The sequence below is a fragment of the Aotus nancymaae genome, unplaced genomic scaffold (genome assembly GCF_030222135.1).
Source record: "Aotus nancymaae isolate 86718 unplaced genomic scaffold, 86718_ANA_hifiasm-v0.15.2.pri h1tg000064l_1, whole genome shotgun sequence".
NCBI classification, from domain to species: domain Eukaryota; kingdom Metazoa; phylum Chordata; class Mammalia; order Primates; family Aotidae; genus Aotus; species Aotus nancymaae.
The window spans coordinates 29242269-29269915 of NW_026988479.1; the positions used below are offsets into that span (position 1 = coordinate 29242269).

General features: G+C 45.0%; 1 protein-coding gene across 4 annotated transcripts in view; it reads left to right on the forward strand.

Moving 5' to 3' along the window:
* Positions 1-27647, forward strand: part of GALNT10 (polypeptide N-acetylgalactosaminyltransferase 10) — a 230473-nt gene that overhangs the window by 3721 nt on the left and 199105 nt on the right. The window lies entirely within an intron of this gene.

The following is a 27647-nucleotide window of genomic DNA, read 5'->3' on the forward strand; positions in this document are numbered from 1 at the left end:
CAGAGATCTGGCTTTTAGTCTTTTCTCCTGCCCTAAACTCACTGTATGACCTCAGGAAAGAGGTTTAACCTCTCTGGGCCGTAGATTCATCATCTGCTAAGTGAGGCTTAGATTCAGAAGGGAAAAGGCAAATGCATATTATAATGATGCTTCCCCTCCCATGGCCAGGGCAGACATTGCTAATCAACCTTTTCGTGTCTAATATCAGACTTGGGCTGAGACTATTTCTCAGCAGGACTACTCAAGTAGAGTTAATGACATACAGAAACTCATTTGCAAAGTAGGGAATAAATATTTTGTTAGGGCTTTTCCAACTCAACATCCTGAGGGTCTGTGAATATGCTTGGAAGCACATCTGAATAGTGGTAGTATGTTTAAACAGGCCTCTGTATCTAACTTGTAATGGGGCCACAACTTAAGGGTATGTTCATATTTGAATGTCTTTTCTCAGGCTGTAGTCTAAGGATGTTCCGCCTTTGATCTGTTGGTTCCAGTGACACGGTAACAGATAATGGAATCAGGAATGAAAAGCAAAAGCCCGTTTAAAAGATAACCATCTAGCTTGCTAATTGTACCTTGTCCACAGTCAGCTCTTACACAGAGATGGCGTCAGGATCTCCTCACTTGAATCAAAAGTACCTTGAGGCAAACCTGACAGCTACAAGTAAGCCCCATGGCAGCTAAATGCTCATGCTGTGTTTGCAGAGGTTCCTGTGTTTTACGTATATCTGACGCTTTGCATCCCATATGTGTGTCAGAGCTGGTAAGGGAAGGCCTTGAATAAGAGTCTTGTTTCTCCAGAGAACCTCTGTCCTCGAGCTCAGTGGAGTGGGGAAAGGAGGTAGCCCATACACACCTGAATTCCCATGGCAAGAAGTGTATCGTGGCCTCCCCTGCTGGAAATGGAACACATCCTCTTCTAGCACAAAGCACAAGATTTGGCACTTGGTAGACAAGATGTGTTTGCTGAATGATTGAAATGTATCAGAGCATGTAGGAGGCTTCAGAAGTCATCTAGTCATCCAGTCCCCTCAATTTGTAGGTATGAAAACTGAGGCTGAGAAAAGGGGAAACAAATTTAAAAAGTTCCCTTAGGGAGGAACGCAGATCAGAATCCATTCTCCAAGTTCTTGTTCTGTTTCACCATGAGAAATTTTTTCCCTCCATATACCTAATATTTGATCCTTTTCTACCATTATTTCTCTCAGGAACCAAGGTTATCACTCCAAATTTTGGAGGCCAGTGCTGGGACTTATCTACCTATTTTTTTGTAGATCCATTTTTGTACATTTTCTTTCCAACATTTTATAGTTTTAAAAGTAACTAAAATGGATTGAAATTTAAGGTGGCAAAGGGCCAGGAGTAGAGGAATTAAAGGCCACGTAGCACATGGCGCCATTACTGCTATCCCTGATAGACAGAGAGAATCTGAGCCTAAGAGTGACCTCAGATTCTCTTATCAGTTGCAGGTAACAAAACAAATTACGCCTCGTGGGCTGAAATGAGTAAGGGAATATATTGGTCCCTGTGACTGCAATTGGCTTCAGGTATGGTGTGATCTAGAGGTTTATGGCATTGTCAGGGCTCGGTCTCCTTTCCTCTGGTTTCTGTTGGTTCTGACTTTCTCTGTGTGTTGGCTTTGTTCCATTCTGAAGCTCCATGGCAGCAAAAAATGCTAATAGCTCTTTTAGACCTCAGATGCACACCTAGATGCTAGAGGAGAGGGTCTGTCTCCTCTGGCAACTTCTACAGAAGAGAGAAAACATTTTTTCTATTAGCTCTAGCAAGATCTCCTTTAGGTCTTATTGGTCCACTTTGGATCTAATGTGTTGTCGAACCATTCACAGATTTCAGGAGGATAAGCTGTATTGATTGACTTAACCTACCCTGGAGCTAGGAGTGGAGTCGGGTTACCCAGATCTAAGAAGAGCAGTTCCCTAGAGAAGACTCTGGGTGATTTTTTTTAGAAGAGGAGAAAGATATCTAGAGAAGAAACTCACAAATACTCACTCCAAAGTCCTTCTGACACAGTGTTCGAGGCAGTAATCACTTCTTGGGGATGAGATTTGGTCCTGGAGAGAAAAGCCCTTTGCCACCCTGGACCCATTTTTGGGCACCAAACTTGCAGTCTGATGATCTGTGTTCTTACGCCAGCCCTGACACCCTTTGGCTGAGATGATTAGCTGTGTGGTCCTCAGTTTGTTGCTGAGGAAGGCTTGGGTGCAAATGCTTGCCAACACACAGTGGAGGGTGGAGATAAAGAGCAGTTGAAAGCTGTCTTTATTGAATCTTACTTACCAGTTCTGCTGCGGCCTTCCTTTCCCCTCACAGACATCCCGAGAACTATCTCCCCTGCCCCCATACACACTAAAATTCAATTCATTGAAAATTTCTCTCAAGCTGAAAAAGAACTTCTGTCTCTGCAGCTTCCACGTTTTTTCTGCCTGGCCCTCTTAGCTGGAGGAGGTGGAGTGTTCATACTTTGGAAGCTAGAGGAAGCTAAACAATTCTGCTTGCTGTGGTGGGTGGGTGTGTATTTATGCGTGTGTAGCTTTCTCTCCATGTGTCTCTTCTCCCTCTCTTATCTTTGGATGGTTCCTGTTTGCTGCCCTCTGCTGAGTGTAGATAGGAGAGAAAAGAAAAAAGCAGGTCTATTTTTTCCTTCCCTTTGGTTTTAAGAGAATGCTGAGCTTCAGATACTAAATTTTCTTCAGTTTTCTCAGGTGATGAAAGCCACAGCATAAAATGATACTGATCTGAAGAATGATGATGATATCGTTGATAATGAGGTTGATAATGTTAATAGTAGTAATAGCAGTTACCATTTATTTAGCATTTACTCTGCTAGGTCCTTTACCTGTACATCTGTTAAATATAGTTGTAACCAGGTAGGAAAGAAGGAGGGAACCAAAGCTCATAGAGTGGCAGGTGCTTGCCCAAGGATGCACAGCCTGTAGCGATGGAGCTGGTTGGTATTTGGGCTCTGACCTAGTGCCGAGTCCTTAACCACCATACTTCCTCCATATCTGAGCAAGATAAAGGACCTGTCTTCCACCCCTGACCCTTAAGCCCTTCCTGCAAGCCCAGACATCTGAGCAGGTGAGAGAGACCATTGCCCTAAGACTGAACCTCTTCAGTAGCCAAAGTGGAGCACATAGGGTCATGTGGTGGTGGTGTGCCCTTGAAGAGAAACCTCTACCTCAGCCTCCTCCTGTCCCCGTTCTTCCTGGTTTGAGGCGTGTGGGGCTGCGTGTAGTGCTCTAGCTTTGGCGCTGCACTACCTGATTCAAAACCCTAGGCTTGGGCATGCTTGACCCTGTGCCTGGAATTCTTGGTCTGTAAAATGGGAGTAATGTTACCTATGGCAGAGAGTTCTCTTGGGGTTTCAGTGAGTCACTGTGGGCAAAACCCCAGGCAAAATGTTTAGTACAGAACAAGTGCTCGGTAAACATGGTGATGCTGCTGTCTTTGTGAAGTGCCTGGCTTATGGCAGGGACTTAATTCTCTGTGACTTCCCTTTGGCGGGATAGGGAGGGCTGCATACATTGTTGTTGTCTGGAAGGTGAGCAATTCGAGGATAAGTGGTTGGCTTGACAGCACAGGGTTCAGAAGAAGTGGAGGAAGCCAGGTGGGTGCAGTCTCTGATTACTGGGGGTAGGGAGGAAATTGTGCATGCAGAGACTGCTCTTGGTGCCCTCTCCCTGAAACTTTGGTATGCAAAGCAATTGTTGGGGTACCATCTGGACTCCCACCCGGGGAGACATCCCAGACCCTTTGTATCCTTCGAGATTCAGCTTATAGCCTGCCACCTCCAGGAAGTGCTCTTTGGTCACTCCAGCCCCCAAGGGTTGCTCAAGGGTCTTAGCTATTCTGAGCCTTGATTTTCTCATCTGCCTACTTAGATAAGAAACCCTTCAAGGAAGACTTCTAATATCCTTCTTCCCTGCAGCCTTGCACCTAGACCTGACTAACCCCTGCTGGGGCAGCGTGGGTTAATATTCTTTCCTTCCGGGGCCCAGAGCTCTTTGTATAAATCTGTCCTGCAATGCTGTAATTTTTAAAAATCTGTCCAGACTGTCTGCTTCCTAAAGGCAGGAACTAACCTCTCCCTTGATCCTTCTTGTTTGCCTAAAATATTTGCTGAATGGCTGAGGGGGTGAGTGAGTGAGTGAGTGAGTGAGTGAGTGAGTGAGTGAGTGAGTGAGTGAGTGAAAAATATGGTTGGTCCTCAGTAACTGTTGGCTGAGTTCTGGAAGCTTAGCCTTAGGTTCTTCTTGAGCTTTAGGGTGCTTCAGAATCCCTGGGGGGCCTGTTAAAGATGGTGACACCAGGATCCATGCCCAAGGAGCACGATGGGGCTGGGTTGGGCTTGGCCAAGGATCACATATTTAACAAATTCTACTGAGGGTCCAGCAGGGAACTCCTCTCCACCCATCTGACAGGAGACAGACCTCTCTTTCCCCAGGGGCCCACTCCATTCTCCCAGGAGTGCTTTGGAACCAGGCTTTGAACTTCTATTCCTGGGGATTTTGTTTATCTGCAGCTTCCCAAGTTGTCAATCAGTACCCACAGGGGAGCTCTGTGGTGCTTTTAGCAGTGGCACTGTATCTGATGCAAGCAGATCAGGCTCCAGTCCAGGACAGGGATGGGAAGTGCACTTTGGAATCCCTCTCCTGTGGGGTGAGAGGATTGGCTGGGGCCCTAGAACTCTGTTTTCTTTTGATGCCCATAGTCTGCTGTTCTTCTAGGATGGGTGCTCTGCCTTCCTGCCATGGGCAAAGATAAGGTGCTTGTAAGTGGGTGATGGGCTGAACTAGGGGTCTCCTGGGAATGGTTAGTATTGTGGAGACCCTGTGTACTGGAGAGAGCAGAGGAGAGTGTGTGGAGTTGGGAACCAATGTGACCTGATCCCCAGGCCCAGCTCTGCTACTTTCCAGCTCTGTGCCTGACCTCTGGGGCTTCTGGCTCCTTCTCCCAAAATGAATCTCAAAATCATCACTGCTTCCTAGTGTCTTCCTAGTGATGACTAGATTAAATTAAATTAAAGTTGTGAGGATTGAGGTACAGAGAGGTCAGGTAACATATCCAGGGCCACACAGCTAGGAAGTGATGGAAACAGGGTTCCAACTTAGTTGGGGTGCTTCCTTCCACTGCCTGTGCCAGCCACTGACTGGATGGTCTTGGGCGAGTCTGTGGGTCCACCTCCTCTCACAGGGACTTGAAGAGGCCTCAGTGGGAGGTTATCGCTGAGGGCCGCATGAGCCTGGTTCTTGGATTTGCTGTTGGCTCTAGAAAGCTCTTCTTTTAGCTGAATACCCAGTCAGCTGTGCCAGGGCAGGGATTATAGCAGGTCCCACGTGCTGCCTGGATGCCGCACTTGGGCAGCCTCCCAAGAGCCCAGTTCGCCAGGGTTGTGTGTGTTTGTGTGGGTCTCCCCTGTGAGTTACAAATGTCAGCCTCCTCTGAGAGGCAGGCTGCTGAGCAGAGGGGCCTGGCAGGGGCTTCTGGAGGGATGGGGGTTTCTTTGAGGGAACAGGTTGGAAACATCTGGCAGGGGTGTGTGTGTGAAAATTACTTCCTGCTGCTAAAGCACATTGTATGTGCTCAACTGAAAACTGTTATTTTTTGCATGTTTCCTCCTGAGTATTGATCAGAGTCAGCTGCTGACAGTTAAAATGTGTATGTGTGTGTGTGTGCCTATTTGTGAAATAACCAGTTTCTAAATTTGGTACCTAGCTTCAGTGAAAAGTTAGTAATTCTGTTCTTGGAGAGCCAAGGTCTGTCATTTGGATTTGTGGTTATTTTATTAATAATAAATCTTAATGGCTGTTTCATTCAGAGAGTGTCTTTTTAAAATTTCTTTGACCTTTATTTTTGTATCACCTTACGTGTATACTTTAATGGAGGTTGCATATTGGTGGCCTGTGGGCCAGATGCAGCCCAGAAATATGTTTTGTGTGCCTTGAACAGTGCTGACCCATAGATAACAGAGTTTCTTTGTTTTTAAATGTTCATATGTTACCAGTACCTAAACATTAGAATATTTCATATTTTAAAACAATTCTATACTAATTTCTGTTTGTTTTTTTTGAAAAATCAGAAAGTCCAGCAGCTGGGTTCAGGTTCAAGTATATAGTATACTTAGTATATAGTAAGGATTTGCTGGATGTGGGGAGCAGCTGTCCCTTCTAGACAGACCCCAGCTCTCCAGTTGGCCACTGCCCCTGCTACACTTAGTGGTCTAAAACCTGGGCACTTCACCCTTTCACACAACTGGCTGGGCTGCAGGAGACATTCAACTTGGGAGCCCTCCCTTATGATCTACAACTTCTCATAGCCTTTTCCCAGTTTGTTCTCTATCGTGGAGGCAGGGCCCGGCGGGGCTTATGGACTCCACTTCACAGATGCAAAAACTGAGGTTCAAAGAGCATAAGTGACACGACTAGTCACAAAGCCAGTAAGTTGAGGTTAATCCTTCTGTCTCTAAGACTAATGTACTTTTCAGAGAAAAAATAATAATTACCTGGAAGTATAAGTATATAAACCTTAGGCTCTGACAGACTCACTTACGTTTACATTTAGATAATTCCCGCTCTATCTCAGCTCAAGAAACCATTTGCCTTGCTTCTCTCTGTCTTTAGGTATCTGAATTTCAGGTCTACCCTGTCTAATAAAGTTGTTTGTTTGTTTTTTTTTTTTCCAGCCATGTCAGGGGCTGCTCTAGATTTATTAAAAATGTAGGTACAGACTGGGTGTGAAGGCTCATACCTGTAATCCCAGCACTGTGGGAAGCCAAGGCAGGTGGATCACCTGAGGTCAGGAGTTCGAGACCAGCCTGCCCAACATGGTGAAACCTCATCTCTACTAACAATACACAAATTAGCTGGGCATAGTGGTGCAGGCCTATCATCCCAGCTACTTGAGAGGCTAAGGCAGGAGGATCACCAGAGCCTGGGAGCCTGGGAGCCTGGGAGGTGGAGGTTGCAGTGAGCTGAGATTGCGCAACTACACTCCAGTCTGGGTGACAGAGCAAGACTCCGTCAAAAAAAAAAAAAAAAAAAAAAAAAAACAGAAATGATGTAGGTACAGAGTTCACCTTGTTTTCTGCCTGTACTTCCTGGCCTGTCAGGAAACCCCAGAATGTACCTTCCTAATATTGGGGGAGTGTTAGGATCATTAAATAGAGTGAAGACAGCTTTCCCAGCAGAAATGGTACATGGCTACACTTCCTGGTCTGAGGGGACCTCACAGGCACCCAGGAGGTTTCTGGAAGAGAGAGAGCCTGGATGAGAACAGCTTTGGCCCCCCTAGAGGCAGCTGAACACAGCCACTCATGTCTTTGAGAATAGGGTTCATTGCCAGGGCAGGAGTAGGGGCCCTTCTGCCTGCCATTTCAAGAATCTTCCCTTGGAGACTCCAGGTAGCTCCTGGTGTGGCAGTGGGGCATGGGGTGTAGGGCACAGCTCAGTGTGGCCACCAGGAGTTAGCTTTGTCCTTGAGCACTGACTTCACGCAGAAACAACAATGATTGTTAGTTTACTGAGCTCTTACTGCATACTGTGTGCTGTGCCCATCTCAGTTCATCAGTGCTGTAGTCCCAGGGGGTGAGTGCTCTTACTATTGTCATTTTACAGATGGGAAAACTGAGGCTCAGGAGACTTAAGTCACTTCCCAGGCCTGTACGAGAAACAAGTGATGGCACTCAAACTCAGATTTCTGACTCTCCAACTTGTGCTCAGCTACCATGTTTTATTGACTCCTCTGGGCAAATCTTTTGACATCTTTTGGCCTCCATTTCCTCACCTGTAGGTAGGAATAATGCCTTCTTGGCACGGGAGCAGAGTCAGTTTTCCCAGCCATAACTCTTCCTGCCATCCCTCCCTCCGGGCAGTTGTCAGACACTGGTGTGGTGTGAGCTGTCTTTCCCACTAGGGTGTGGCCCCTCTGCTTGTGGGGGTGGAGTCTCCCAGCAGAGTCAACCTGGGGTGTGCCTTTCTCCCTTTCGCAGCCTGGACCCCACTTGCCTGCTACTCTGCACTCTCCCCTGGCAGCAAGAGAGGCAGCTGAGGGCTCCCGCCTCCAAAGCCCTGCCAGGGAACAATGGGGCACATTAAGAAGGCTGCCAAGTGCCAAGCCAGAGGTATTAAAGGACATTTGATTAGTTTTAACTCTAATTGTCAGGCTTTTGCTTTCTTTTGTTCTCTGTAGCAGTTAGGTGGGAGAAAGCCTGGGTGTGGGTTTCTTCCCTCTGTAGCTTGTATGGGCTCTCTCTGACTTTGGGTGTGAGTATGATGACTCTTTCACCCCTCTCCTATTCTCATTCTCAACGCTCTCCTCTCTCTGTGTGTGTTTCTCTGTCTCTTCTTCCACCTCCCCCCACAACCCCCACAGTCTCTATGCTATGTGTCCCTCTCTTAGCAAATATGATGAGAAATTACATTAAAGAAGCCATAAGCCTACCATGGTGGAATCTGCAATTTCAAGGAGTTGTATCTTATTACATTCAGTCTCCCTCAACCTTATCCCTGCCAAATGGTAACCATCTTTGGCTTGGACACCCCCAGTGATAGGGAACTCACTCTCTTTAGCTCAGCAGAGTCCTAGGAAGTCTGCTGTGGCTCAGGGGTGATCTGAGAATTTCTTGAGTGCCCTCTACCCATCCTTTCAGGCACCTCTCAAATCTTTCCCTTCCCAGAAAGCCTTCCCTGATCTTTCCAGTTAAAATTAATCTATCTCTTGGAAATGTCTACAGAATTTAATTTGCACAACTGTGGTGGCATGACTGTTACAGTGCCTTGTACTGCCATTTCCCTAGGTGGAGGAATGTAATGTCGAAGGAGCCTTCCTAGCAGGACACCCCCTTGGGTGAGGCTCCAGCGGGGAAGAAAAGATCTCAGAGCTCTCTCTTGTGAACCTAGGCTTCTATCTTTTTTGAAAAGTTCCATTCCCAAACTTGGCCACTGTGTTTTATGTGATCTTTTAGTCCAGAGAATATTCTAGGTTTTTATAGGCCATATAGTCTCTGCCACAACTACGCAATCTGTCTTTGTAGCATGAGAGTGGCCACAGACACTACATAAACCAATGGGAGTGCTGTGTCCCAATAAAACTTTATTTGCAAAAGCAGGCAGCAAGCTGGATTGCCAGGCCGTGGTTTGCTGACCCTGTTCTAGTCTTTTCATGGTGAAACAGCCCTGGGTTTTTGGTCAGGAGCCTGACTTCTCAGGTAGGAGCCACCTTGAGTTGCTTTGTGACCCTAGTTGGGTCCGTGACTCAGCAGTGCCTCTGTTCTCTCCTATGTAAGCTGTGTTAATTGGGAGGATGAGTTCTAAGGATCCCTCCAGCTTTTGACACTCAGTGAGGCCTGAATTCTCTGGTGGATCTGACTACATCTCTGAAACGGATTCCAAATCCACCTATTTTCTTCCAGCTTCCCACCAGCCCATCACATCTCACCTGGATTCCTGCCATAGCCTCCTTGGCTCTTCTCCCACCTCCACCCTGAAATCATAGTCCGTTCTTTATGCACAGCCCAAGTGCACATCTGCAAGGGTAAATCAGAGGTTTCTGCCTTCTTCCTAAAACTCTTCAGTGGTTTCCAGTGCTGGACTGAAACACAGCACGAACCCCTGTCTCATCTGGCCCCGCTTACCCTCCAGGCTCACTGTGTTCCCTCCTCTCAGTCGTTGCACTGCAGCCGCATTACCCTTCATACACATCCAGCATGGTCCTTCTTCAGGATCTTTGCATGTGGTCCTGCCTGGAATACTCTTCCCAAAGATTATTGCGTGACTAGTTCCTCCTCATCTTTTAGGTGTTGGCTCCAAAGTCACCTCCTCAGAGAGGCCTTCCGTGAACATACCATCTGAAGTACCTCTTTCCTATGTACTCTGTGACTTGTTCGACTGTGTAATGTCCACACAGCAACTTAGCGCTGTCTGAAGTCACTCACCTTGCTTATTTATTTACTTGTTTATTTCTCTGTTCTATTAGATACTAACCACCATGAGGGTAGGGACGTTGTGTGTTTTATTTACTGCTGTACCTTATAGTGCTGGCACGTGGCAGGTTCTCAATGAATATTTCTTGAATGAATGAATGCACGCACGCATGCATGCCTGTGTTCCCAGATATCCTACAGATAGGACTCTGTTCCACATTTCTTCTCACCACTCCTCCGCGTTTCGTTTGGACACTGGTCTGTTCTTGGTGTTGTGGGAAATTGCATACTTTCACCCTAAGGGGCTGTGTTCTTATAGTGTGGGAAGAAACAGACTTCTTTCTCCCCTGTTGAGATCAGAAGGCTTCAAAGTGTTAACTCCCTAGGACAACAGTCAAAGGACACTTCCTCTGAGACCTTTTCATCAGAAGCAGTCCCTGTCCTCAGTCCACATGGCTTCATTGGTAGTATCTCTGGATGGGGACCCGTTTAGTTCTCTCCCTCCAGACAGTCTTTAGACTATGAATTAAGTGGCTTGTCTGGGATTATATTTTCCCCCTGGTTGTTAGGAGGAAAATATAAGGGTGGACCCCTGCTTACTCTTTTATGAGGAGCATCCCTGCAGTCTATAGGGAGTGCCTTAAGGAAGAGGCTGCTGGCCCATGCCCCAGGCTTTCCCAAGGACTGCAGCTCCCAGTAAGTGGGTAAATTGGCTCATGGGTTGAATTGTGTCTCTCAAAAAGGTATGGCAAAGTCCTTACTCATGGTCCCTCAGAATATGACCTAATTTGGAAATATAGGTGTTGCAAATGTAACTTATCAAGATGACATCATGCCAGAGTAGGGTGGGCCTTAATCCTGTGTGACTGACTGATATCCTTATAAGAATAGAAAAGACACATAGACAAAGAGAGGGAAGATGGCTGTGAGAAGCTGGAGGCTTCTAGCAGAGACTAGAGTGATGCTGCCTTAAGCCAAGGTACACCTGGGGCTACCAGAAGCTAGCAGGGGAGGAAGGAAGCATCTCCCCTAGAGGATGTGGAGGCAGGATAGCCCTTGCCAATACCTTGATTTTGAATTTCAAGCCTCCAGAACTGTGACATAATAAATTTCTGTTGTTTGAAGTCACCCACTTTATGGTACTTTGTTATGGGGGCCCTAGGGAACTAATACATAGACCATTTTCCATTTTCTCATCAGATTGTGCTGTGTGTGCATGAGTGTGTCTGTATGTTGTATTTTCCAGGAGATAGATAAAACACCTTTGCAGAGGCAGGGATAATTGTCTTAATCTCTTCCAGCTACTTACATTTCTTTTTAATTCATGGAAAAGATCCCCTCTTTCTATGGAGGATTAGCATATTACACTGCACATATATGTTCTTTAACTAAAGCCACTCTGCTTATTAAGAGATCAACCTCTTAAAAAAAATCTGAGCCATTAGCCTTGAATCCTAGTGAATAAACACATGGTACATACTGCCTTTCACTTAACTGTATTATCTATTATCTTTTTGTTCTGAGCTCAACAATTTAATATATTTTTGTTTTGAGTCCTTACTAAATTGATTTGGGGGATTACTATGTGATAGGTACAAAAAACAGCTGCTGCCTTGAGAGGGCTCCTGGTCTAAAAAGGGATGCTGACAAGTTCACAGGGATGCAGTGTGTCAGGCAGAGCATGATGAGTGTTGCAAGAGATCAGCCAGTGCTGTGGGAAGCCAAGAGGAAGAGAGCACCCTGGTTGAGGTCAGGAAGGACTTCTGAAAGGTGGTGATTTTAAAGGTGGTCCTGAAGAAGGTTAAAACTTAAGCAAAGTGTACATGGTAGGGTTGTGGCCTCTCAGACAGCAGGAAGTGGGGAGCCTGTTTCCAGAACAATGAGTAAGGCAGATTCACTGAAACTTTATGTGTCTGTTAGAGAGTAGCTGAAAAAGTGGGTAAGGGCTGGGTCACAGGGTCCCGAGGGGTAGGCCAGGGAGGTAAGGAAGCCATGGGGAGTTTCTGAGCAGAGGATGACTTGATCAGGGGAAGGCCTCAGAAAAGTAATTATGGCAATGCAGGAGCCACAGGAGGCAGGGAGACCAGTTTGGAGGCTATTGGGGTGGAGAGAGAATGAATCCATTCTTTCATCCACTATACCTTTCTGTGATCCAGGTGCTGTGCTAGATTCTGAGGCCACCAAGACGTGTAACGTGCAGTCTTTGAGCTTAAGGAATGTGTTACTATTGTTGCAAACTGTCTTTGCCAGGAATGGTGCTAAGCACTTTGCATACATTATCATCTTTGATCCTCACAGCAACCCAATAACATACTCACTATAATTATCCCCATTTTATAGATGAAGGCACTAGGGGAGATGACATGTTTCACCCAAGGTCACACGGCTGATCACTGGTGGGGCTGTGACTGGCCTGCAGAGTCCTAGGCCTTAGCCACTTCTCTGGACTCCACACACTAAACAGGTCAAGTCAGAGTACAGTTAGATCTTTCTTGGTAGCTATAGGTACAGGGTTCTCTGTGAGCACATAGGAGAGCCAGTGAACCCAGAGGGGCAGGGTGGCTGAGCAGAAAAGGCTCCCTGAAGGAGGGAATCCTGACCTAAGTCTTTCAAGGGGAGTGGGATGGTTTAGCCAGAGAGGGATGGCTGGGCATAGGGTAGGTAGTGAAAGGATTCCAGGTAGAGGGGATAGCGCAGTCAAAAGTCCAGAGTGGGGAAAATAGCATAGAGTATGCAGGGTCTCCTAAGTTCAATATTGCTGGCCCCTAAAAGTAAAGCCAGGAGTGGGGCTGGGAGAGGCTGAAACACAGGTAGGCCAGGTCACGAGCTAGACTCCATCCTCCAGTTCTCAGGAGCATGAAGGGTTTTGGGCAGAGAAGTTGGGCGACCAGATTTGCTTATGGATGGGTCCTGGAGTTCAGTCGTTGAAAGAGACCAGGAGGCCATGTTGTCAACCACTGTTAGATGTTTGCAACCAGACCAGGTAAGGCAGAAGTACTGCCAGGACAGCTCTCAAGGGGCCAGGGCACTCCAGGCATAGGACCTAACCTGGAAAGCTCAGCCTGCCATGTAGCTGGCATTTAGGTCTATAGTTCTTCTTCATTCAATGTGTCATTTATCCAGCAGTTTTTGACTGAATACTGCACATGCCCCAGCTCAGCCCCAGGCTGGTTCTCTGCTAAGCGCTTGACATTCTAGGAGGAAAGGACATGGTCTCTGCCCTTGAGGACCAGCTGGTCCATTAGACAGATAATTCCAGGGCAGTGGAATGCATGCCGTAGGTGGAGTGAGCACAGGCCTGAGAGCACAGTGAAGGATTCACATTAACCTTCACACTGGCTTCCTGGCTGTCACCTCTACCTGCCCCTCCCACTCACCCCAGGCTTATAAAGCCACAGATGTGCCTAGGATTGAATCTCACCCAGCTCTGCCCTTTACTAGCTGTGTTACTTTGAGAAATTTCCTTAATATTTTATTTTCTCTCTCTCATTTCTTACATTTTATAATGGGCCTGATAATAGTACCTACTTCATAGGTTAGTTATCAGGATTAAAGGAATTCAAATACACTAAACACTTGAAATAGTGCCTGGCATTTAAAAAGTGGTACATAGATACCCTTAGGATTACAAGTCTGGAATCTCTTAGCCCAAACCCTGTGTATTAGGCACATTTTAGCACTCAGAATTATTAGTCAAGTTTCAGTCAGGACAGAGAAACCACACAGTAATTTGAACACAGGAAGTTTAATATAAAGAATTATTTACTGTTACAGGAGATTAGAGTAATGAAGAATTGACTAGTAAGAAGTGAAAAGCGCTCTAAAGAATATAGGAATAGCAGATAGAGGAGCAGCTCCTACTTCTAGGGTTGAGATACAGCACCCAAGGAAGAGTCCCCCACAGGCTGATGTCCTGACTTTATTGGAGAGGGCACAGCTATGCTTACTGAGTGGTAGAGCAGTCACTATAGTGCCACCCCAGCAAAGTTAACAGGAAATCTGTCTGCTAGGGTGCTGGAGGAAGAAACACGTGGTGAGGTATCTCATAGAAGACATTCTGCTACAAAACCACCTAAGAGAATGGGTGTTGGGAAAAACTCTTGGTCGCTGGATGCTGGTGGTTGCTGCACACTGCAGGAGCCAGGCAATGGAGAGGCCGTGCAGGAGGCTAGTGTCAGAGACGCCACCCAGGCTACCTGCCTGCTGAACACACCAGAACCAGGGTCAAAACAGCCTTTCCTCCTGCAGTGTCTCTCCAGTATCTTCTACTGACTACTGTTAACATCATGTTAGCTGGCAAGGGAAACATGTTTAAGGGCCCAGAACCATTTTGCACAGCAGGCCGTGAAGGTGGGTTTGGAGCTGAGAGGCAATACGTTGATAACTGTCTCAGTGAGTTTGGGCTGCTACAACAGAATACCAGGGACTGTGTGTCTTAAACAAGAAACATTTGGGCCAGGCATGGTGATGCATGCCTGGCTTTGGGAGGCCAGGTGGGTAGATCACCTAAAGTCAGGAGTTCAAGACCAGCCTGACTAACATGGTGAAACCCTGTCTCTACTAAATACAAAAAGAAAAATAAGCTGAGCGTGGTGATGCATGCCAGTAGCTGGTAATCCCAGCTACTCGGGAGGCTAAGGCAGGAGAAAGCTTGAATCTGGGAGGTGGAGGTTGTAGTGAGCCGAGATTGTGCCATTGCACTCCAGCCTGGGCGACAAGAGCAAATGTCCATCTCAAAAAACAAACAAACAAACAAAACAACAAGAAACATTTATTTCTCACAGTTCTGGAGGCTGGAAGCCCAAGATCAGGTTACCACCATGGTCAGGTTCTTGCTGAGGGCCCTCTTCCTGGTATATAGACAGCGACTTTCCTGCCGTGTCCTCACGTGGCAGAGAGCAGAAAGAGAGCAAGCACTCATGTCTCTACTTACAAGGGCACTAATCCTATTATGATGGCACCAACTTCATGACCTAATTACCTCCCAAAGGTCCCATCTCGTAATACCACCACCTTGGGGGTTAGGACTTAAACATAGGCGTTTTGGGGCTACACAACAGTCAGTCTCTAACACTGGCAGAAGAGTCGTTCTCATTTAGGAGTGTTAATACAGTGCATATATTATTATGTAATAGCTCTAGTGGGATCTAAAGTGCTCCCCATAATCAAACAAATTTTTTTCTGTAGCAAAAATGTATTCACCCTAGTAAGAGGATAAATAAAGACTATAAATAGCCTCATGTCTATTCAAGTCAGGCTTTGTCACTAAATGAGTTACTTTTTAAAAGTTATTTAAAAAGGCTGTTTGGACTTTGGGATTGAGGATAAAGGATGGTTGACCTGCATTATTTTCATTACCTTTCTCCACGCAGCAGTCAGAGTGATCATTTGGAAATGTAAATTATGCCACTGGGAAACCCTAAGTGGCTTCTTGTTCCAGGATAAAAACTAAACTCCACCCCCACTCTGCCCTCACCCACCTCTGCCCTCCAACCATGCTGACCTCCAACAAGCCATGTGTCCTTCTGCAGCAGAGCTTTGGCACTTGTCACTCTCACTACCTGGATCACTCTTCCAGTTACCCCCACTGTACACACAAGCACATGCACGCACATATGTACTTGCACATACACATATGCACATATGCACACATACAAACACACATGCATGTGCATACCCGTACATATGCACACACATACACACATACACACGTGCATACATGCACACACATACATATGCATACACACATACACATATACACAGGCACACACATGCATACAGACACATGCACGCACACATGCATACACACATGCATACACACACACACACACACAGTTTGCTTGGCTAATCCTACCTCACCCTTCTAATGGCAACTCAGGTGTCCCAACTCCAAGATAACTTTCTGACTCCCTTCCACCCCAACCCTCAGCCCACTCAGGCATTAAAACATGTGTCTTAGTTTGTGATCATACAGACTTGTAATAAGTGATTATTTGATTAACATGTCTCTTTTAAACCATAAGTGTTATAGGACAGTGGCTGTATCTGTTTTTTCCCACACTATTTTATTCCCAGTGCTCTACGCAATGCCTGGCATGTGACATATTTGATGAGTGAAGAAAAGGAATAAACCATCTTGGATTAGATCCTAAACCAGAAAAAATAAATTAGACAAAAAGGACGTTATTGGAACAACCGGCAAAATTTGAATATGAACTATAGATTAGACAACAGTATTATATCAATGTGAAATTTCTCGATTTTATTGTCTGTATTCTTAGAAAATACACACTGAAGAATTTAGGAATAAAGGTTCTCATGTCTTCAACTTTCTCACAAATGGCTTAGAAAAAAATTTTAGATATAGGTAGTTGGGGGAGAGAGAGAGAGAATGATAAAAGAGGTGTGGAGAATGGTAACAGCCAGCGTGGGTGAAGGATATACAGATTCCTGTGTACCAGTCTTGCTTCTTACCTATGACTTTGAAGTTATTTTACAATAAAAGTTTTTAAAAACTCAATGAATAAAAATGAATAAATGAGGAAAGGGATGCTAGGAGAGGAGGATTCCTCCGGTGCAAAGGTAAGAGGGCAGGACAGGGCTTGGTCCCTTTGGGGAACTTGGAGGCGGGGCCTGTGATTGGAGGGTGGCCCTGGGCTGGGGAGGGAACAGTAGGGGATGGAGTTGGAGCCCTCACTATGGCCTCTCTGGAGGGAGTGCAGTATACTGAACTGTTCAGTCAGCCTTCATCTACACTTTCCCCTCTCTTTTTTCCTTGATGATTTTTGAGCCACAGTCTGATTGCATGGAGCCAGTCTGTCTCAGGTCTTCCATCTAATTCTCTTTTGTCTTAACAGTAGGGAAAATCTCATCCAAGTATGCAGATTACTCCGTGTGCCCTGAAACTGTGACTTTCCTGTTGTCTGCTTGCTGTTAAACTCAGCAAGCATTTCCTGTTTTGGTTTTATATTGCTGCATAACAAATTATCTCAAAATGTGATGACATAACACAATAACATTTGTTGTCTTGAAATTTCTGTGGGTCAGGAATTTGTGCTTAGCTGGGTGCTGTTGATAGAGGGTCTCTCATGGGGTTGCTGTCAAGATATTGGCCAGCACTGCAGGCATCTGAAGTCTCAACCAGAGCTGGTTAATCTACTTCCAAGATGGCTCACTCCCGTGGCTGCTAGCAAGAGATCGCAGTTCATCAACACAAGACCTTCATAAGGAAGCCTTAGTGTCCCTGAAGCATGGCAGCTCACTTTCCCGAGAGCACACCATCCAAGAGAGGGGGAGAGAGCAGGAGAGAGCAAGCAGGAAGCCACAGTTCTTATAGGACCTAGTCTCCAAAGTAGTTATCATCATAGACATTTTGTCCTATTAGAAGTGAGTCATGAAGTTCAACCTATGTGCCAAAAAAGAATTCAACTCCACTTCTCGAAGGGAGGAATGCGTAGGTCTGTTGGGGGGGAACTAGGGGAGGGACAGCGGTGGGTGGGGAGCTGGGGAGGGATAACATGGGGAGAAATGCCAGATACAGGTGAAGGGGAGGAAAGCAGCAAACCACATTGCTATGTATGTACCTATGCAACAATCCTGCATATTCTTCACATGTACCCCAAAACCTAAAACGAAATAAAATATTTAAAAAAAAAAAAAAAAGAAAGAAAGAAAGAAAGTCTCAGCCAGTATGGGCCTGAGGGGAAAAAAAAAAAAAAAGAAAGTCACCATAGTTCCTGAAAGCCTTTTGCTTTTCCAAGGCTCCAAGGCATGGGCCAGTGTCTGCCCTCCAGAAGTTTGTATCATCTGTTTAGGAAGTAAGACATGCTCCGAAATTGCTCATAAGAACCAAGATGTCCCATGGGAGATGGCTTGACAGGGTTCTGAGGAAGCAGAAATCAGAATAGATGGTAGCAAAGAAGAGCTCTTGGAAGGAGCTGCCACTGCCTTCATGGATGAGCAGCTTTCTCCTTGGTTCTTAACCCTGATTATTGACGTTGTCATACAATGGTAATGAATAATAATGGTAGCATTTGAACATTTCTACCATGACAGGCATTGCGCCAGGCAGGATTGCCTTGTAGCACGTCTTTGTGTATAAATAACATCCTTGGAATTGTGCAGTGGGACCATACTGATGTTAAGTATTAATACTTCACTTATATTATTGCATTTAGTGCTTTGAACTACCTTCTGGAGTTGCTATCATCCCCATTTCACGTTTTCATGTGATTTCTCTTTTTGTCTTAACAACAGAGATTAATTCACAGATTACAAACATAAGGCTTAGAAAAATTAAGTAACCTAGCCGGGCGTGGTGGCTCACACCTGTTACCCCAGCACTTTGGGAGGCCGAGGCGGGCAGATTGCCTGAGCTCAGGAGTTCAAGACCAGCCTGGGCAACACGGTGAAACCCCATCTCTACTAAAATACAAAAAATTAGCTGGTCATGGTGGCATGCACCTGTAGTCCCAGCTGCTCGGGAGGGTGAGGCAGGAGAATTGCAAGAACCTGGGAGGCGGAGGTTTCAGTGAGCCAAGATCATGCCACTGCACTCCAGACTCCATCTCAAAAAAAAAAAGAAAGAAAGAAAGAAAAATTAAGTAACTTAAGCACAATGACACAGCTTGTAAGTGGTGGAGTGGTTAAGATCACAGGCTCCAGAGTCAGATCTGTAGGTTTAAATTTGAACACTTCTACTTTAGAGCTTTGAGCAGGTGGCTTTAACCGCTCTGTGCCTCAGTTTCCTAATCTGTAATATGCATATAAAACTAATGTTCTCAGCACAGTGCCTGGCATGTGATGAGCATCAGGTGCTGTTGCTACTATTATCAGCTTACAGTCAAACACAGCTGTGCTCTCCTTGAGTTCTTTGCATTAGTTTGTTGCAAAGGGTTGAGATGAGAGAAGTAAGTGGTAACTACAGCTACCACTCTTCATTTGTAGGGATTAAGAATTCGAAAAGAAAAACAACTTCCTCAGGCTGAACATTCCCACATGTCTTAAATGACAGATTCTGGCCATTCCCAGTTTCTGTTTTACGTCCATGAAGATATTAATACTTTGAGGGATGCTTGGCAATTCTCCTCTCTGTATAGGCACAGATAGTGGCTAAGCTGGGTTTCAGGAAGCTGAACTCGAGTTGACATCTTTCTTTGGAAGTGCTTTAAATCTTGAGGGTCAAGGGACACTGGCTTGGATATAAATCAGGATATCAGTCAGTTAGGATACAAGTCTATACTGTGTGTGTTTTTTTTTTTCCTTACTATGTGGCCCAGGCTGAAAAGCAGTGGTGTGATCATAGCTCACTGCACCTCAAACTCCTAGGCTCACATGATCCTGCTACAACATCCCCACTAGCTGGGACTACAGGCAGGTGCCACTGTGCTGGCTAGTTTTTGTACTTTTTGTACAGACAGGCAGTCTCGCTATGTTGCCCAGACTAGTCTTAAGACTCTTGGCCTCAAGTGATCCTCCTGCCCTGGTCTCCCAAAGTGTTAGGATTGTAGGCATGAACCATTGCCCAGCCTGTACTGTGTATGCTGGAGCCAATTACTAAATCTTTCTGGGCCCCAAGAGCCTCTATTGCAAGAAGGACATAGCAACTTCTCCCCTCTAGAGTTCTCCATCAGAAAGAAGATTGAGAGGGTATGTTATAGAAACTGTTCAACTCTAATGCAGGGCTTCAGGATTCTTCATTTCCTTCCAGTCATTTGAGAAATGTGGCTTCTTCAAGCAATTGGAATGCTGAAAGGCTTTTTGATGGGAATCACTCCTCCCTAACCACTTCCACCCACATCTTTGCTAAAACATTTTTGAGAAAAATCGGTTTTGATCTGAATTCTGAGGACCAAAACAGTCTCCAAAACTCAAGCACAAAAAAATCAGCCTCCAAAATAAAAAAGCAGGTGGTTTTCCTATTGAAAATTCAAACCTGATAACCAACCTGAGGGACTTATCTTCTAGAATTAATCTTTTTTCCATCTTTAATGAATTGGCATTTGTCTTCTGTGCTGGTTCATTATGGAATTCAGCCTCATGTTTCATTGTGATCTCAGAAGCAGCGAGCACTCATCACCGGTGGGAATGATAGAGCCTATTTTGGAAAAAGGAAAAAAAAAAAACCCAAAACCTCCTCCCTTTCATTTCCTCACTTTAGACTAAAATGCTTCCTTTTTTAAACTTAAAAAAGGGACTCATTTTTTTCTTTTCAAAATTGGTTCAGATATGCATGAACCATTTTTTTTTTAATTATTGCACAACTCAATATATTCATTACACACCGAGGTTATGAGTAAGTCTTCCCTGAATCATCTTGTGGTACAGAGTGACAGGAGGGGAATCAGTCAGCTACCTGTACAGGAGTCTCATTCTGTTTCTCTCCTCCATTTTCTCATTATGAAACTGTACTTTTCAGAAGACAAAAAGGGGAGAAGATAAGGGAAGAGGAGGAGGAAAAATGTCAGAGGGAAACCTAGAGCTGTCAGCAATTTCTACTCTCCCAACTGCCTAACCTCAGAGCAATTACTTAAATTCAGAGCCCCTGCCCCACTTCTGAAATGGGGATAATAACAGTAATAGCTATGTTGCAGGGCTGTGGCAATGATTAACTGAGAAAATACACATGGGAAAAATGCTTTGTAAATTCCATTATGCTGTTGTTGGTACTGAGATATGAGTGCATATATGTATAACTTGTGTGATTTTTAAAAATTAATTTTAAAAGGTTGCTTTTATTTTTAGAAACAGAGTGTGAGTTGGAAGGGAACCTTAAGAATCATTTAGTACGACATCTCACCCTGGAGAGGAGTCTTCTCTATAGTTGCCTTCAAAGGTGTTATCTAGGTATTAGCTTGAATAGCTCCGGGGATGTGGAGGTCACCACCTGTCTTTTCTTCTTTTTCCTAATCATCCCCGCCTTTTAGTTCTTCTAGATCTAAGATATAATGGTGATTTTCCTTCTCCTGAAGATAGACAGCAAAAGAATACTGTCACGGTTAAAAATGAATAAACGTGCCACGGCATGCATTGTGCAGCTCTGCCGTCTGAATGCATCACTGCTGCAAGTATGTTAGCCAGTCTCCAAAGTGTTTGAATTGCTGGTTCAAGGGATCTGGTGTTCTCCGTAGTAGAAGCTACTGCGTTATTAGAAGAGCTAAGGCTTCAGCCCTGGGGCAGGAGGAGGACTTGGCAGGACCCTCTTAGCTCTGAGCATCTGCATACCTTTCTCTTTTTTAGCTGGTGGTGTATCTAGCTTTAGGTGTATAAAGATTTATCTCAAAAGGTAGTTTGTGGCGGTAATTGTTATCTTCTCTTCTTCTCTCCTCTCTTTCCCCTCTGAAGTGGAGAGGAAACCTGTTTGTTTCATGCCAGCTTCTGCCACTGACGTTTTCACTGCTTTCTGTTCAAGATGTCATGGAGAGGGAGGATCTCGGAGATTATTGCAGCCAGCACTTTACAAACTGTCTCTGGAAGTCCATGTGGGTGCTTCAGTGTTTACATTGTTTCAAATTCTGTTAGCTCTTTTTAAGGTTGTAATAATGTTTTTAAAAAATACTCACATGTGTTATATACTGCATTTTTACATGTTGTAGGTCACCAGCTTATTCTTTCAGCATCTGTTTAATTGAAGATAATCTTGAGATTATAGGGCAGGCTGTGTTTTTTTTTTAAAAAACGTATCTACTTATTCATCAGCATCTACTCTCCATTAAATTAAAAAGATTTTTTTTAGCACTGGGCACTAAAACCAAGCAGAAAACTGTACTTTTAGGCAGATGTGAGCTGCAAGCTGTTGTCTCCAATTCCCGAGCTCAAATTATTTGTGTTGATCAGAACAGCCTCATTGTCCTCATTGGTTAACTTTATAGTAAATAAATGTTATTAATTTGAAAATTAGAAATTTATAATCATAAAATGTACCTCTAGGTCTTACCAATTGAAAGACTTCACTCACTGAAAACGTACCAGCTTTTCAGAGAACATGGAACTGGCATTCCTCAGTTGTTTGGGAACTTCTTTGAGTCCATCATTGTTTATTCATTAGGTTATGTTCCAGGTGGACTGTGTAACAAGATGGTATTTGCACAAGAAGGCCTACCTGTTGGCAACAACATTTATATTTTCATGTTATGTCTCAGCAATTGCTTTTTACTTGTGAGTAGACCCTTGCAGATTTTTCTCTTGTAGATTGTATCAACTTATGAAAAAAAAAACAATTCTCCTCTCCTATCCTCCAGAGTGAGAAATTCTTCCCTCTGCCCAACCCCAGGACCTCCTGCTTTAATTATAAGATTGTTGTTACCTTTTACCTCATGTTCAGTTGTTTCCTGCGTGCTTAAAGGTTTGTTGGGCAATTTGCCCGTAAAAATCACTCCAGCAGCTCCTGAAAGCCTAGGATGATAAATTAGATCATCCCTCTTCCTCTGAGGTCAGGCAGCCCCCACTTCCTCCCTCCTCCTTTCACTAGATCTCTCTTCCACCCTCTCTGTCTGGCTAGACCTCTCTGACTCTACTCCCACCCTTCCCAATTTTTGTGCACTACAGTGGCTTCCACCTAAAGCCTTGTCTGCCCTCTGAGAGATGCCCATGGAGCTCCAAGATCTATGTGTTCCGTGACCCCTAGCAGATCACGCTTCTCTTGTGGAAAATGGGAATTTTACATCTCCCTTCCTGCCTCACATGGTTTGTTGTGAGGGGCAAGAGAGGCAGTGGGAAGGTGATTGGGGGCACTTGAGTGCTGTGGGAATTTGAGGTTCTGCTGCCTCTTCTCTGTGGAACTGTTACCTGAGCTCTTTCACTCTTCAGTACTGTGTCCCTGTCTGCTGGTATATCTGTTCCCTCCTTTCTCATCCCAAGAAAGCAGGTGGTGGAACAAATGGAGAGTTCCAGCTTGCCTCCCAAATGAATTAAAATCAACAAAAGTTCCCACATCCACAGAGTCAGATGCATCCCTCTTCCCCTCCACACTCCTGTCACCAAAACAAGTGTGGTGAGGGGGCCCTGCCCTCTCAAGCAGGGCAGCTCAGTCCCTGCAGTCAGAAAGGCCTGGGTTGAATCTTGGTTTGTCATTTGTAACAGCCATGTGGACCTTAAGGACAATGCTTAAGACTTATGCTAAAGAGTAAGTGGGAGATGGTATAGAGAGGGCTCGTGCCTTGCACATTGTAAGAGCTCAAAAATAGCTATTAATTTTTGGTAACAGTGGTGTTTGGAGACTGTTTTACTTTCTGTAAATAAACTGTACAGTTTAACTTCCTGATTGGACCTGGATAAAATGTTGGGATAGGGACAGAAGAAAGGGAAGCATTCCACGTGGTTTCTTCCTTCTGTTTCTCCCGCCAACTTGCTTCCCCACCCCAGCCCGGGCACTCCTATTCAACTGAGACCAGGATTATTCCCACCTCCCAAGAGCAGAGAAGGGCTTGGATACACAGCCTCCGCCTTCATGGAGTGGGCATTTTCAGGCACGGTTGACCTTCCCTAACAAGCCTGCGGCATCTCCTCCCTCCCTACCTCATAGGTCCCTCTCTCATTTTAAAAGCCCTCCCAGGACTTCAAGATGAAACATTTCCACACTGGGCAGATCATTCTCATTGAATTCTCTAGTTTGCTGTCTCCAGTGCTGAGGAGAGATGTTTTAATTAATTATAGTCCCCTGGGCTCGGGAATCAATAGCAATAAAGAGCCGTGGAATGAATTCCAGCCTCTGTGCTGTTTCCAGCTCTCTCTGTGACCTTGCACCAGTTGCTCAAGCCCTCAGGGCCTTGGTTTCCTCCTCTCTAGAATGGGAATATTTATTTCACAGGCATAATGGGAGTCTTAAAAGGTGTGGCGATCAAAGTGTTGTAAACTGTGGAGTGCTAACCCCAAGTAAGTTATTATTAAGATAGTATTTATATTACCAAAGGGTAAGCATGAGAGGTGTTTCTCTTCTGAGCCATTTCTAGAACCATCTTGCTTTTTGTTACTTAATACCTTAAAACCAACTGGCAGGTCCCATTTTCCTTTCTGAGTATGAGAAACAAGCAGCCCAGATAGAACTGCGGGGACAGCATATACATAGGAAGAAGTTCCTATTCTGTAACACCCAAGTTTCTCCAGCAAGGAAAAGGTAATCCTACTTGTGGAACCTGGGATAAGAAGACATGGCCTTGGCTTTCCTCGAGAGTCAAGGCCATTCACCATACTGGTCACCTCTAGTATTAAGTCTTTATTGAAGCCTCTTCTTCTGTTTTCCTGTGTCCTTTCTTTTCCCTGCAGTGTAGTCTACCAACAGCAACCAGAGTGACCTTTCCAAAAACACATCTGGTCATGTCCCTACCCTGCCCAGAGCCCTTCCCTGGCTCCCCTAGCCTTTAGGATAAAATCCAGGTTCTTGCTGTGTCTGCTCAGGCCCTGCTGCTCTGGATCCTCACTGCATCTCTAGCCATAGTCCCTGGCTCTCCCTCCTGCTCACCTTTGGCTCCCAGTGTAGCCCATCTACTCCCCAGACACGTGCTCTACCTGGCCTTCCTGGCCAGGTCCTCTGCATGCTTTAGGTGTCTACTGAGACATCACCTCCCCCAGCAAGCCTTCCCTGACCACCCTGCCTTCCTCAGCCCAAGTGGGTTCCTGTGGTGTCTGTGCTTATGGATGTCTTGGTCCTAGCTGTATCCCAGGACAGTCATCCATGTCCTTGGCAGCCTCCCCTCACCTACCCTACAGATGCATGAGCTCCTTTCAGGCTGTGCCCGTGTGACCTGTTACTGTTCTATCCCCCAACACCTAGCATACCTCCTGCCACACAATGCATGCCAAATAATGGATGGAGGAATGGACGTGGGCTATTACCACCAGACTCAGAAACCCGTGTATCAGAATCACCTGGGCACTTGCCAACCAATGGCTTCCTGGTCCCACTTCAGCAATCCAGATTCAGAATTTCTATGGGTAGCCCCGGGAATCTGCATGTTTAACAAAGTGCACACCCAGATGATTATAATGCATTTTACAAAACAGGTAACTGATCCAGAGATAAATAGTGACATCTGTAAGATCTCAAGCTCTCTTTCTCTCTCTCTCTCTCTCTCTCACACAGACACACAGACACACACACACACAGAGAGAGAGAGAGAGAGATTTCAGAGAGAGAGAGAGAGAGAGAGATATTTCATTTGTGAGATGACATGAACACCCAATGCTTTTTCCGCTCCCACAAAGTAGACTGTCGAGAAAACCATGGGAGGCGTAGGAGAGAGACTTTTTGTCTTTGTTTTAACCTTTGTCCTAAACAGATCTGATCTGGTGAATCTTCACATGTTGTTTATTTCCTTTCCATAAAAAGTTCTTAGCCTCAGAGTATGGACTACTTATTTTTTAACAATTACTTTCACTCCAAGACATACATAATTTTTTAAACATGGGAATCCCTGATGCTTCATTTTTGTTTTGGAAATGAGTTTTAGAGAAGATGAATTATCCTGTCTGATGCCATGAGATCTATTTTTATCATTTGGGATGTTGAGACTAAAACTGACAACATATTTACTGTTGCTTATAGTACTCAGTGACACTGCCTCCCTTTGAAGCCCACCAGAGAGCCTCCATGCAGGAACATGAGTTACTAATTAATTCAGCCTGCTCTCTGGGACAGAAATGGGAAGGAAGAACCCACATTTGACACAGATAAAGTGGAGCTTGTTCAAAGGAAAGCGCTAGGACACCAAGGGATCAGGAAATTGTGACTCAAGGGAAGGGCTGAAGAAACTGGGCGTTTGGGTTTCCAAAGAGGAACTCAGTGGCTGTAAATGCCTGAAGTGCTGAAATAGGGGTGGGGAGGCTTACCTGGATCTGAGGGTGGAATTTACCAGGAAAGACCTTCCACTGGAATATGAGGAAGAACTTTCCAGCAAATGGAATCCTGCAAATAAGCATTTTTAAAAGGCAATGAGTTCCCATAGCAAGAGAAATGTTCAAAGCTGGAGCCATCTGATGGGGCCGTCACAGAATGTCCTGGGTGAGGGGCGGTCTGGAGTAGATGAAGTCCGGGTACCTTTCTGATGGACTATGGGGCAAAGCCAGATGCCCACAGGGCCAAGCCAGTGACCTGAATGAGTCATGTGGGGCTCGTTACTCAGCTCCAGCCAATTGCTTGGGAATGTGGGTCCAGCAAGGCCAGATCAAGACTTGTGGATTTTTAAAAATATGGATGCTCCTGAGTTTTAAATATCATCAGGCCAAATAAAGCCATCTGTGCCTGCAGGGTCTTGGTTGTGGCCTGCCAGTTTGACCGCTCTGTTCTAGGATTCTCAGGGTTATGCGCACTTTTGCCCTTCACAAGTGAGAAAAAAGAAATAGGTAGGGATTATCCTCCCATTCAACAGATGGGCAAGTCAGGACACTGGGACTTCTAGATAGACCCACTGCAAGGTAATATATCAGAATAGGGCTAGAATCAGGGTACATAGCTCCACTGACATTTCATTTTTTTAGCTCTTCTCTTAAAATAACATCTGATGAAGGGAGCCCTGGGAAGGCCTCTTACTTCCTGTAGGACTGGAGCAGGGAATTCTGCCTCCCAGGGGCTCTGGGGTGAGGGGTATCCTCCCTGTACTGCTTCAGGGGTTAGGGTGCCCCTGTGTTGTGCCTTACTCAGTCTGCACATTCTACACAGCTCCTGCCTAGAGACATTCTAAAGCTCGGCTGCTCCTATCCCCCAAGGATCTGTGTCTTTAGGCCTCTGGCCATGCCTGAAATTTCACTATTACAAGCCTGCTTTTGGGTGAAAGCTTACAGGCATCCAGAAATCACTTTCACAGTGAACACAGGAAAAGAAAAAAAGCCACAGGAATGCAACCTGACATCTGTCTCAGGCTCTAAGTATTGGACTGCCAGCACTTGGGCACTGAATAAATTAGTTTTGCCACGAAGGCAACCTCAAAAAGCCAGTCATCTCCAAGGCACATTGAGAGTACTCCCCAGTGTGACTTGAGGCCTGTCTGCCTAGCTTCCTGCTTCTTGGCCTTCCTGCCACTCTTTATGCTGGCACCACACTTCCAGTAGCAGCTTTCAGACCAACTTGAGGCTTTGCTTAATTTGCCAGTGGACTGCCTGCTTGTTTGTTTAAAGTTTTTTTCTTTTTTTTTAAGTATTGATACTTTTTTTCCCATGAAGCTTAATTAAAGTATATTTGAATTACAATAAACTGCACATTTTAAAAGTATGCAACTTGATCAATTTTAACATATGTGTAAACCTTTGAAGCCATCATCACAGCAATAGAATGAACTTTTCTATCACCTCCAAAAGGTTCTTTGTGCCCCTTTGTAACCTATTCCTCTCTGCGTCTCCTGATAACCACATACCTGCTTTCTGTCTTTCTGAATGAGTTTACATTTTCTAGAAATCTGTATTGAAGGAATCATATAGTATGTGTTTCTTTTCGTCTGGCTCTTTTTGCTCAGCATGATGATTTTTGACATTCATCCATGTTCTCGTATGTATCAACAGCGTATTCTTTATTGCTGAGTAGTAGACCATTACATGGATAGACTGTAATTCATTTATTCATTTACCTGTTGATGGACATTTGGATTGTTTCTAGCTTTATTTGGGTTATTACAAATAAAGTTGTTATGAACATTTGTGTAGAAGTCTTTGTGTATGTATACGTTTTTGTTTTTCTTGAGTAATACTTAGGAATGGAATGATTGGTATCATGTTGCAT